This window comes from Mus caroli, unplaced genomic scaffold (assembly GCF_978045245.1).
Source record: "Mus caroli unplaced genomic scaffold, Mus_caroli_1 scaffold_12, whole genome shotgun sequence".
Taxonomy (NCBI): Eukaryota; Metazoa; Chordata; class Mammalia; order Rodentia; family Muridae; genus Mus; species Mus caroli.
The window spans coordinates 41,246,635-41,258,513 of NW_028227267.1; positions in this window are offsets into that span (position 1 = coordinate 41,246,635).

Below are 11,879 nucleotides of genomic sequence, written 5' to 3' on the forward strand. Positions count from 1 at the left end.
ATCATTCTGGACCTCCGAAGAAAATGGTGCCTCACACAGTAGGCTGGTTCACATATACCAGTTAACTGAAGACAATCCTCAAAGACATGTCCACAGGCTAACCAGTAGAGATAATCTACCCAGGTGATTCTAGATTATGTCAAGTTAACAATTTACACTAACCATCACAGGTGTCCTACACAGAACATTTTCAGTGTTTTTCTTTAAATGAACATATTTTCTCTATTATGTGATGGTCAGAAAGAAGATGTGTGAACTGATCCAAGTGTTTTATAAAGCAAAAGACATGTCCTGTTGAGATCTAATAAACACTCTCATACTTCTGGAATCTGAGTCAGACAAACCCTCTGAGCTGTTTCTGTCCTTCCGTTCTCTACATCCTTCCTTGGATCTAGTCTCTACATTTTTTTTTGGCTTTGCTTTGTGTATGAAAATATTTCTTTGACCCACATCTCCAAATTGTCCTTGCTAGTGACCTTCTAATTAGACCTAGCCACTCTAGAGAAGAGAAGGTGAGAGAAAGGTCTGGGATAGCCCTTCTGACTCCTCCCTTCCATGGGATAGCCCTCTGGCTCCTCCCTATTATGCTCTGTCTCAGGCAACAGCTGATTCTCTTTATAACCTCACAACGTCACACTTTTCTATTGTTTCATTTCCCTTTTAATCTATTTTCATTTTATTACACTGTATTATTTTGTGTGTGGTGTGTTTTGTGTGCATGTATGGCTGTGCACCACATGCATGTAGTGCTCTGGAAACCAGATGTTGGATCCCCTGAAACTGGAGTTATGAATGGTTGTGAGCCACCATATGGGTGCTGGAAATTGAACCTGGGTATTCTGCATAAATGACAAGTGCTGTTAATCACTGCACCATCTCTCCAGGCCCTGTTTCATCTCTTATTATATTCAGTAACTTGATTTCTTCTGTTCGACTCTTTATAGTAGTAGGGTAATCACTTTCTACAGTATCTCATGTTTGGGCGCTTCATCTGCTGCTTAATCCATGAGTCCAGCTCACATCCATACAAATGATACTTTCCTTAAAGTTCCTTCCCCTGACACATCTGGGGTGAATTCTAACATAGCAATGACAGGGAATCCAGTTAGCAAATGATTTTTATTGAAGAGTTCTCTGTAGACTCTGATTCTACTACATCTTAATTTCTCATAGGCGCACTCTAAGTCATTGGGGTGACTACCCCATCACTCCATCACTTTGGTATCAAAGACATCAAAGATATTCTGATGCTGGTCAATTGTCATATTATCCAAGAGCTGAAGTCCAGAGCAGCCCACCAAGTCCTGGGTCTCTTCAGAATGTCCCTTGCACTGGGACTTGGTCATTCTGGTCATGTGGAATATGTCCATTCTTCCTTCTTGCAATCAGGACTTGCTCTACCATTCTGCAAAGACCTGCCCTTTGAAGCACAGATGCACACACACTCACACCCACACTATTACCAACCAGCACTTCCACACTCCTCAAATTGAACCCACCCATTAGTTATGTCAACATAACCATGGATTGGCGTCCTCTGACCAGCAGCCAAGACCAGTCACCAGGCAGCCCTTGGAGCTATGTTGCCAGGCTTAACATGTTAAACCAAATATATTTTCTTATAGAATATTATTAAATGTGGTTTTTTTTTTAAGACGGCAAGTTTCATGTTTCCCAGACTGGCCTTAAAGTGCCTCTGTGGTTGAGGATATCTTGGACTTCTGACCTTCCTGTCTTGGCCTCCCAAGCCCTGAAATTCCACATAGGTGCCAGCATACCCAATTTCTATAGTGCTGGGCAGTGAACCAAGCAAGCACTCTACCAACTAAGCTATGTCCTCAATTCCCAGATGGCTATACATCTAATAAATGTATGTATGTAGACATGTCTCTTTATAAGAATACCATAGAGTCAAAATACAGAATTTGGAAAATCCAAGAAAAGGGTAGAGAAAAAAAAGAGCGAAAGAGAAATAAAGATTGAAAGAACAGAAGGATAGAATATATTTCAATTCAAAGGTGTAAGTGATTAAGAGATGGGCGGTGACCGACAGCCGTTTTCCCTGTGTAAAAGCCCTGCGTCTGAATATGTCAGCAGAAACCCAGGCATGCACGCAGCACTTGCCACTTACCCAGCACAGAACCAGAGCAGCTCCTGTTTCTCGGTGAACTTGGAAATCTGTCTGTGTCAACCTAATTACCCTGTCATCAGCAGCATTTCGTGACAGGCAGGGCACTTACACATTATAAACAGCCCAAAGTGCAGATTTCACTTACCCGTGTCCTCCGTGTGAAAGAAATGTCTCCAGCTATGAGGTGCAACGAAACATTTCATACTGAAAAACCACGAGAGATTAAGCTGAGATTTGGCTTGGCCTGTGAAGACTGATGTCAAGTAATGTTGTAAGGGTAATTATTGTGAAGACTTAATTCCTGTGTCATCAGGTATTTATAGATATACAAAGCAGTCTCCTGATTAAACAGCAGTCAAGGTGACTACATGTTCCCTGTGATTGGCAGTTTAGAGCTCAGACAGCCTAAAAAGATTAAAAACATTAGAAAGTGGCAGGTGACTTCTTCCCCCTCAGGACACTTCCGCCTTGCAAGGAAACCGATGGAGAGTTCTAATGATATTGCTAACAGGTAAATTCTCAAGTGTTCGCTTGCAGCGGGCCTTCTCCAGTAAGGAATGCAAATCCTGTTATGCATCTTTTTCATCTTGGTGAGGTCCCAGCAGCTCTAAAAGTCAGATAGAAGGTGGAGGCAAAATAGAACTTCCCTGAGACTTAACATACCCTGAAACATGTCCAACTTCCAGGAGCAGATAATGTTTCAAAGCTGTTAGCCAAGATCAATTTGTTTTATATCTGATACATTCTCTCTCAGAAACGGAGCCAAAGATTATCCGAAATTCGGTTATTCATAATTTCAGGTAACCAAAATTGCTTCTCTGTGAAATGTCCCCTGTAGCTAGCTGGTCCATCACTGATTTACATGGTTTCTAATTATATACCTAAGTATGTCTTGCCTCCGCTGCCCTCCTCTTTTCTTTTTTTCTAGAAGATTCAGAGTTTAAAAAAATAATCTCTTTGAGTTACCATATTGCTTCCTACAAAGATATAGTAAAACTGTATAGTTCTTTGAGCTATATTAAACACACACACACATACACACTATCTCAAAGCAGCAAAACACAAGGTTGTCAAGGAGTGTTCGATGAAGAAACTCACAATACTGGCCTACACCATTTACCGAATAAGTGTAAGCCACTTTAATTAGCTACCATATGAAAATCTGACAATGGTCCTACAGAGTGGATGAGACAGGAGAAATGCTTTCACCTCATGGGTGAAGCATCCAAGGCTTGAGTAGCTTGCCTAAGTCTCAAGACTTTTGAAGAGAAACATCCAAACCTGCTGTTTCCCAGACCGAATGGCTTCCCCAGGGGTCTCCTAGAATCTGCTGCCCTGTAGTAAGAGACATCCATGACTTCTGCAAATTTTGTCCTTCAAACTCCAATCCCCATCACTAAGACTCCCAGCCGTGTTTTTGCTGACTAGGGAGACTGTACTAATCAGGAGCACGGGCTTTGCCCCCTGACATATCAGGGAGCACTTACTAATTGTATATGAAATGGACACGGGGTTCTAATGAGAAGAAAGGGAATAAGGAGAAGTAAGATACTGTCCACGCTGTATCTGGCTCATGGACCGCCCTCCATGAATTACTGCCATTGCTATTATTATTCCTAGACAAACTCCAGAGCCGAGCTGCTGTACCTGCCGGCATGTCCACGTCTCCATACCAGCTGTCTCCTTGGGTTCCAGCCAACCTGGCTCACGGCCCCAATTCTCGGCTCAAACCAATGATCTCCTGTCAATAAATACCTCCCTCCCACCAGTCCAGAACGCTCTCCGCTGGACATTCGTCATGCTTGGCACCAGTGACGCCGACCCTGGCGCTTTCACTTCTGAGAGTAGTTCTTCACCATGCCACCCTTTTGAGTTCAGCCTCTCCCTGGGAACACATTTGGACTTAGTGTTCAACTGTGCATGCATGACAAGGATAGGGGTCTTGTCTATTCATCTATGGTTTCCCTCTGTATCTGCTACCTCCTCCTCTAGAGCGGTGAACTGGTTTAGTCCTACACACTGTCTCTAGAGGCTTATAGGGAGCCATAGGACTGTGATTGGCAGGAAGCAGAATGGGGAAAAAACTGTCTAACCATTTTTTTTTTTCTCCACAAGCCTCCAAGCCTCCAGGGATGCAACTGTAGAATCCTCGGGGATCCATTTCCCCCATGCGAGCATCTGAGGGTAATATAAGCAAACAATTTCTCACTTCCTCTTTACTCTCAGCAATCCCTCTGCAGGGCAGAAGAAATGAGTGGGATCTCACCAGTGTCCCATGTACAGTGTCACTGGAATGGCACTAAGCTCAAACTCATATAACTGGGCCAACCCAGACAGGCACCCTGAAACAAGTAGGGCTTGGGTGTCCTGTTTGAACCACCCTCTGTGGATGGCCGTAGTTGTTATAATTTGTTCTACGGGACCTTAGGGTTCTGAGAACTTCTCTAAAAGCTGAAAAAACAACCCCTATTCTTGCAGTCTCCTTCCCAGACAGATGCCATGGTGAGTCTAACAGTATTCTTCCTGCTAGTCGACGGAATGTCACAGATTAGGAGTGCTGTTGTGTTCCCCAATCCCAGGGCATCCTGGATACCTTGCTCTATTAACATGGATAGAGAAAAAAAATCTAAGGCCATTGATGCAAAGTGATTCTAACAAGGAAGAAATGTGGGGTCAAAGGGTGGGAACTCTAGAGCCTCCTTCTGCTTCTCCAGTTTGTGCCTGGAGAGACCCTAAGTGTGGTGTAGACATGCATGTCAGTGCCCTTTCGCAGAGAAAATAGGAAATGAATTCCAAACAATACTGGAAACAGCTGACCCTTTTAGCACAAAGCTTAAATATGCTAGGGCTCAGCCAAGGCAGCATGTGCAGAGTAAATATTTTAATCCCTAATTAATCACTTTGGTTAGATTGGTAAAACAGAAGTCTAATGAAAATAATTTGAAATTTCCTTCATGAATAATTGCCTTGTTCGGGGAATTGTGGGAAGAGTCAACTGACTGACCTTCCCTCCTCAGTCAGCTGTACTGCTCCGAGACTTAATTTGTGTCCTTCAGCCCTTTCAGTCACCGTTATGAGATTAGAAATACCTTCTGTGCAGTTTAGCAGCAACGATGCAGTGTGACAGTTCAGTCAGCAGAGAGGTAAAGGACGCGGCGACTCCTGGCTCGCTCGCAGCAGAGCCTGGTGATATGTGGTACAGAGGACAGCATCTTCTCAACCCTGCAATCTTTTATTAGGCTAGGAACGTGATGGATTGCTGCAGGTGACGGAACTGGACCTATCCCTTTTTCTTTTCTTTTAATTAGGAACTCGCATAATAAGGTGCCCAGGGTTTGAGCATTTACAAAACAGGAGAGAAAGAATTTTTCCAGCTCTGAGGGTCGAATGCAACCTTGATTAGCTGTATGCCACCAGATTTAATTACTTCTTTGAGTAAATCAAATCTTCCTCAGAGGCCAATGGTCCCTAGTGTGTAGGGACCAAAGGTTAAGCCACCTTACTAGTTACCTGTTCAGACATGTTGGAACCTGTTAGATCTGAGCCGGGAGAGTGCTCCACCCTGTACCACTTGCCCACTCTCCTCTTCTTCCTCCCCCCCCACCCTCCCCCCAGCCCCCAGTCCTCTTCAGCAATGAATGCATTGGGTATCTGGTTGGAATGTCACTGGGAGTGATGGCTGGCCCTGGGCCATGTGGCTGGTACACACTGGCTCACACTGCCATCATTGCTAAAAATTGCCTCGTCCACCAGTCGGTTTGGCCGGTTCTGTGGACTGCCAAAGTCCACCTGGTACACCATCTGCCACCTCCCCCTAGAGGTTCCTTCTCTCTTTTGTTTCCCAGTCTGGTCCTCGCTCTCAATCTTGCTCTTTTTATTTGGGAGATTCAAATATTTGGGGGAATTTTGCTTTTCCTTCCTAGCAATCAGGAGGGCAGGATGCTCTTGGATTGCTGGAATGCATTTGGATAATTGTACCTTAACTCCTTGCTATCCTGCATTTATCTTGTACAGTGGCCAGTAATTTGCTTTAAAAGCTTGCTTAAAGGGCAGAAAAATACTTCTCAAATAGAAAGCATAAAGATAAACAACGTGTAACCCAGGTGCTAATTGAATGAAAATCTGGATCAGACTTGCTGTCTCTATTCACAAATGGAATTAAGCACATTCCATGCCAAAAGGGCTATGGAAGTCCTCCATCTCACAGGATCAGAGGCATGGAGAACTGGGAGTCAAAGCAATGCTTTCTGATCAGCTTGACTGTAATAGATGTGTGGAAGGGCAACTGTGTATCCAGCAGTATAATGCATAGGCAAATATTAGTAGCTGAATGTACTTATTGTTCTAATGACCATTTTTAATGGTAACTCGGCAATGAGAGTGTAAATTAGTATATTCAGTAGAGAAAACAGTAGGGAAGTTCCTCAAAAAATTAGAAACAAAGAGTTATTCAATGATCCAGTAATCCTACTTATGGATAGATAGATAGATAGATAGATAGATAGATAGATAGATAGATAGATAGATAGATAGATAGAGATTTATACAGAGAAAATTATATCAGAGGAATAACAACACAACCATGTTCAATGCAGCACTACTCTCAATAACCAAGAAATGCAAACAACCTCAGTGCCTTTGAACCAATGAGTAGATAAAGAAAGTGTCCACATAATGGAATACTATTCTACCATAAAAATAATGAAACTCTGTCGTTTACTGTAATGTGAATGGGATTGGAGATCAATGCCAATGAAGTAAGCTAGGAGCTGAAAAAGCACAGTGCTGTGCATTCATAGGTGGAGTCGGAAACGATTGAACTCAGAGGTTTAGAACAGAACAGCAGAGGCCGAAGGTGGGAGAAAGCAGAGGGAAAGGGGGATGGGAAGGGCTCTGTCAATGAGACTCAGTTATACTTAGAGTTACGGAGGTCTGGTATTGCTCTGGAGCAAAGTAAGCTGACTATAGCCAGCAATCATGTGCTGCACATTTGAAACAATGAGAGGAAAGGATTTAAAACTGCTCCATGATAAAGAAATATTAATCATTTGAGGAGATAACGTTAAACCATCCCGAGATGCCTGGTTAATGTATATAACTTTTATGGTTTGGTTAAAATCAATCAAGTTAACAATGGCAAAATGATACCTTTAAGGGGTGCCAGAGCTTCCGTGGTCACACCTCTGCATCAAAGGGTCAAATCAAAAGTCTCTGTGAGTCACTTTCTGCTGTTGTGACAAGGTACCTAGAAGAAGCAGTCTAAAAGAAAGAAAGATTAGTTTGTCTGGGCTTGTAATTGTATACGTTTTAGTCATGGCCTCCTTACTCCATCACTGTAGACCTGAAGAGAAGCAGAACATTATGTGCTGGGGTGAGGGGAGGGTGTCTGCTAACCCCAGAGAGTAACCATCCATCCATGTGAAGCAAGAAGAAAACCTGGTTCAACAAGACTCAGTAGCTGGTGTTGGTTCAAACCAGTCTGACACCAGCCAGTTTATTTTAGTCCTATCTAAGTACAATACAATTTGAGAAGAAAGTTTCCCAGTGTAACATAACCCCATGTGCAAAAGGAGGCATAGCTACATGGAAACCCTACTCCAAATACTTGCCAATTCTTCTATGCAGATGGATTCTAAAGATAGGTTATGTGTGTAATCTTGTGTCTATAGAGTTCGACTGGGCTATTAACCGCCTCTGCTCCTGGTTTTGGGAGTTTGGGGATCCAGGTGTGGCCTGGACCTACAGATAGCACAGGGGTCACATAGGCTATTAGCTACCTCAGTTCCTAGCCTTCCTAATGAAAAACAGGTCATATATCTTTTTCCTTGAAAAGACAGCCTTGAGTCCTGGCTTCCTTGGTGCGTTCTGTGAACACAAGGCCCTTTGTGCACCTAACAGTGCTGGACCAGAGAGGTTGTCTCCTGGCAGGTAGAAAAAAAAGAGACACAAGAAGGAGCCAGAGCAAAACATACAAGTCCCCAGTGTCCTACTACCTCTAACCCAGGCCTCACTTCCTAGCCTCTTGATTTTTCCCAATGGCACCATCAAAGTATGAATCCATCAATGGGTTAATAATCCATTCATGAAATCAGATCTCCTGCCCAATCCAATCAGAGGCAACCAGGCCTTTATCACATGCGCATTCAGGAGACTTTTCAGATTCAAGTAAAACTTGGCTCACGGAGAGATGCCAAGAGAGCTGCTAGGCTCCACAGACAGTCTCATTATTGAGTGTGTGACAGTCTCATCATTGAGTCTATGCCCCTATCATTTTTCCCAGGCTGGGTCCTGCTGATGACAACATGTTCTGTTCTTCACTTGAAAGTCATTTGTGTTTGCATTCATTCAGAAATGTTTATTGAACACCTACTTAGTACTAAGGGTTGTGTTGAGCACTGCCCTAGTTAAACCTAACCCCTAACCCTAGCTCTCTTTTCTTTGACACCACTATTTAACTGCTTTCTGCAGCTTGTTCAGTTGTCTTGATACTTGCCACTCAGTTTCTATTTATTTGGCTATTTATCTCTTTCTTTTCTTTTTTTCTTTTTTCTCTTTTCTCTTTTTTCTTTTCTCTTTTCTTTTTTCTTTTTCCTTTTTTCTTCTTTCTTTACTTTCAGGACAGTCTTGTGTATCTCAGGTTGAGCTCAAACTCACTGTGTATCTAAGACTGGCTTTGAGTTTGTGATTTTCCTGCCTTCATCTCAACTGGAAAAAAGTATAATAGGTCCTGTATCCATTTCATACATGGTCATACGGGTTCGAAAGCTTAAGCGGCATGCTAAAGGTTACAGTTAGTTGAGGCTCAGAACTGACTTATGATGCTAACTATGACTTATAATGCTAACTATGACTTATGATGCTAACTATGACTTATGATGCTAACTATGACTTATGATGCTAACTATGACTTATGATGCTAGCTAGGCCTTGCTCCCTCCATCTCATTACAACCTTGACCCTGAACAACTCAGCTTGTTTTGTGGGGTTTGTTTTGTTTTGTTTTGTTTTGTTTTGCTTTCTGATTACTTCTGCTATGCAGAGGTAAAAATCAAATTATTAACTGAAGTTAAATCAAATCCACTTTAAGCAGTGGGTAAAATATCAGGAAGATTAAAACTATTTAACAATAATAAATTGTTAATAAATAATAAATTAATAAAACATGCACAAACCTTTCTGATTCTATCTTTCTACCACACACTCAAAACACAGTCATGCAGTGTGGACGTTTTTGCTTTTTTTTTTCCCTTGGGTTAACTAGTCTAGGCAACAGCCCCCAACTTGGCCGCCATAAGTGCTGGAGAGTATCCAGCCCTCCCCATCTCTTTCCTTACCCTGTTTTAATTACTTCTTGGTGCTTCCTCATCAGCTGAGTTTGCATATAAAAGCTGAATACCTGGCCCAGAGCCAGAGCTGCCTCACAGACTAGGTGAAATGCTGAGTCGCCTTTGGAGGCCAAGAAACAAGACCCTCTTGTTACAACATCAGCCTCTCCCAGTGACAAGTCCCTGAAGAACACAGACCTTCTTCCTCTAACACAGCTGCCCGGCTTCCAGAAGCCAAAGGGTTAAGCCTGAAGTAAACTGGATTACTTTTGGAGCAAGCTTCTCATTCACAAAATATATTTTTTTTCAAATCTTCCAGCAGCTTCTTACTGGTTTGTGGCTTGTTTTTTTTTTTTTCCTTTTCTTTTGTAGATAACCATAAATTCTTAAAAGAAACACGTTTGAAAACTCAAACTGCTTGGATCTGTAAAATTAGGTCACCCCTATCAGAATGCATGGAACCTTGTACTTAATGCAAGCGCTCTGCTTTCCTTTGTGAGCCATTGCTGGAAGACAAGACTGGAGAGACAAATGTGAGAGAAGCACACTGTCGAGGTTAGGGACTTGTGGACTGGGTTGTTTGGAGGGTCTGAAGGATTACCACCTAGAAAAAGGATTCCACACAATCATTGTGGAAAAAGTTAGAACAAACCTGTTTTTTCCTCAGCTTTTGGACTGTCAAATCCTGGGCCTCTTTGTCACCCCACTGGTTTGACAATGTTCCTAAGAGAATCATTCTGTTTGGGGATGTCTGAGGAGAAGGGGTCAAGCGAATCCAGTATGCTGGTCTCACCTTACATGCAAACTGAGCTCACAGAAAAATTGGGTCTGTACTCAACATGACTAAGAACTCGGGAATGTGCCCAAGCTGAGGCAGAGTTCACCAACACCAGAAATGAGAAGCTGAAATGTTGTCCCCAAGGATCCAGAGCATCCCTGCTTCCAGTGGGGGTGGGGGGATTGGGAATTGGGGGTTGGGGTGGATCAGGTGACTTTGATGATTCCTATAGCCAAAAGTTTGACTCCTAAATGCCTTTGCTTTCCATCGCTACCCTGACTCTTTGGCTTACGTGAAGGCAGTGGCAAGCCCATAACTGGCTACTGCTTCTACAACTTGGTTTCAGAGACGGGGGGGGGGGGGGGGGGGAGGCTGTACAGATCAGAAACATACAACTACAGCCTTGTTTTTTGGTTGAGGCTTCCTCCTCTAGTCACAAGCAACTAATGCCGGAGGGAGAGTCCACTAAATGTTACCAGTTACCTAGTATGAATACACTGAAGCAAAATAAGGATGTTGTGGGATTAGGAGTTTTGTGCTAGAATTTCCTGGATTGGAATCTCAGTGTGAAGTTCAGAAAAGCCTAGCCTAGGATACAAAGCATGAAGAAGAATGAGGCCTACCTCATAAGGTTACTGACAATCAAGCAGCATCCTGTGGTTAGACCAGTGGTTAGCAGATAGGAAGAGATCAGCAAATACTTGCTGCTGTTCACTCCATGGTTTGAATGGTTTGATCTCACAGTTTCTTGAAAGTCAGTTTAGTGATATGCAGACAATGGGCAAGGAACGATTTTTTTGCCCATTGGGGAGGGAGGTTCCTTGGGGGGTCAGGAATGGGAATCACTGGAGAAGAATGAAGAAGACTGAAGCAGAGAGCTCAAGAAATCAGCGCTCCTATTCAGCAGTTTTGCTTGGGAACTCTAGCCCTACCTAGTCCCCCGACTTCACACTTTTATTAGTAGAACCTAGATAGAAGTTTCTCACGAGACTCAAGTGCACAGGAGCCCACCAACTCCACAGACCCTAGGTTCTTCCTTTCCCAAATAGACATCAAGATAGATTCCTCCCAGCGGCCACAACTGCAATAGCTTAAGCTACTTCTTGAAAACCAACCACAGACTTTAAATTCCTCTAAAGACTAGGGATCCTAGAGGCTATCAAGCAAAGAAAGTGCCGTGGGAGCCACCTGGCTCGCTCCCTGGTACCTTCCACCAGGTTTTCGTGGGTAAGTTAAGGTAGGCATCACTATTTTTACCTTCCTCATAACCTGGCTTCATCCAAACATAGAGGAAACTCATTACATGGCATCAGGGTAATCTTTGATGATGCCATCAGTAATTGTTCTGATAACCTGGGACGTAAACTTGCTTTTAGCCTCTCCCCACCCTGATCTGCTCAGTCTGCTCTCTGCCTCTGTGGGCTTTAAAAATTAATTTGGAGCACAGCGAGATCAGAGAAACAAGGGCATTAGATAGTGTCCTCTGAAATGGACTTCTTGTACTCCCAAAAACGTTCTTAGAAACACACGTGAATTTCTTTGCACTCAAATTAAGGAGGATTAAGGCAGCTAGACAGTTGCTGCCCAGTTCCCTTGGATCATGTGGCCGAGGCTGAAAAGCCTTAAGTTGCTGGCAGGAGCCTAA